Source organism: Pteropus vampyrus, unplaced genomic scaffold (genome assembly GCF_000151845.1).
Source record: "Pteropus vampyrus isolate Shadow unplaced genomic scaffold, Pvam_2.0 Scaffold17502, whole genome shotgun sequence".
Lineage (NCBI taxonomy): Eukaryota > Metazoa > Chordata > Mammalia > Chiroptera > Pteropodidae > Pteropus > Pteropus vampyrus.
In genome coordinates, this window is record NW_011906283.1 from 1 (window position 1) to 1,533 (window position 1,533).

Below are 1,533 nucleotides of genomic sequence, written 5' to 3' on the forward strand. Positions count from 1 at the left end.
AACTACAAATTTAGGCCTGATATTATTGATGACTATTTCAGGTGGAAAAAACTGGCTCAGAGTGTGTTTTAGTAACTTGACCAAAGCCACAGAGCTACTAGGTAAAAGAGCCATAATTTAAAGCTAGGGAGTTTGGAAATCAGAATCCAGCTGCTCATACTATGCTGCTTCCTAAGATGAGTAAGTTCTACTAAAATTCTCTGATCACTTTCTGTATCTAATTTTACACAATGTTTTTTAAAAAATTTATTCTACGGCCATGCCACCCTGAACACACCCGATTTCATCTGATCTTGGAAGCTAAGCAGGGTTGGGCCCGGTTAGTACTTGGATGGGAGACCACTTAGGAAGACAGGGTGCTGTAGGCATAAAAAAAAAAAGTTTAACTCATAAACTCTAATTTTACCACACACACACACACACACCCATCCTTCACTCACAATAAATAAGCCAGCCTCCCTCTTCATAGAGAAAAAAGTAACTATCAGACAGCAACTCCTAGTAGTAAATCTGTTTCATTTTGAACACATTATGTTTCAGATGCCTATTAGACATGTAAGTAGGAATTCTACTAGGAAGCTGAATCTAAAGGTTGTCTAGAAAATAATGTAAGCCATATAGTTAATGAGAGTTTGTTGAACAGAAGAAATGAGGAACCAGGTCAGAAGAACAGCTTGTAGAGAAAGAACAGCTAGTAAAAGAGATCAAGAGGAGCAGAAAAGGATAGAAGGAAAATAAGGAGAACAAGGAGTCAAAAAAGCAAAAGGAGAAAGTGCTAAACTGATTCAAATGCCGCTCCTGGACCAAGACGACGAGAACAGAAACGAGCTCTGAATTCAGTGCTGGAGACCCTTGGCAACCTTGGAGAAAGCGTCATTGTGGTGAGGTTGTAAGAGAAGTTAATTACTAATGAAAGACTCCTGAGAAGGCAGGAAAGCATGGAACCCAGACTGTGCGTGGGTTCTAGATTTTGATAGTAGAAATTCAATGGTAGAAAAGAAGTTAGTAGAAGAGAATAATTATAGATGAAAATAAGTCATGGCTAACTGGATAACAATATATTTCCTAGATTTTTTTTTTTTTCCCAGCTGTGTGGCTTTATGACTATGTTCTGAGTAGTGGTTGTGGGTGGAAGTGATAAGAACAGCTCCCAGATCAAGTTCTTAAAAAAGAAGAGTGGACTCTCTCTTGAGTAGAGGAGAGGATGAAAATGCAATGCTAAGAGGGTTGAAGCTCATTTCTTAAAACCAGGAAATTCCATCTCTGCCAGAGATTAAGCCAGTATTTGGAGAGAATGGGGTTGCTCAGGGCCAGGAAATGGGACCTTTAGATCAGAGAAAGGAGGGAACTGCAAAGTCAGTATGGGTAGCCAGAGGAAAGAGACCTGGACCCTTGTCCCAGAACAAGTCAGAAAGCTAAGAGGTCAAGGAAGCACGTACATGGTTTCCTGAAGCAGGGTCAGTCCTGAAGGAAGCCACCTTTCTGACTCAAGCCTTGACCTACCAAGGTTGTCAGTTTGTTGTTGTTGTTCGC

The 1,533-nt window shown here is 40.4% G+C and overlaps 1 pseudogene; it reads left to right on the forward strand.

The window, feature by feature from the left end:
* The first annotated feature begins 249 nt into the window (after nt 1-249).
* On the forward strand, nt 250-368 carry LOC111735168 (annotated as a pseudogene).
* Nucleotides 369-1,533: the final 1,165 nt, after the last annotated feature.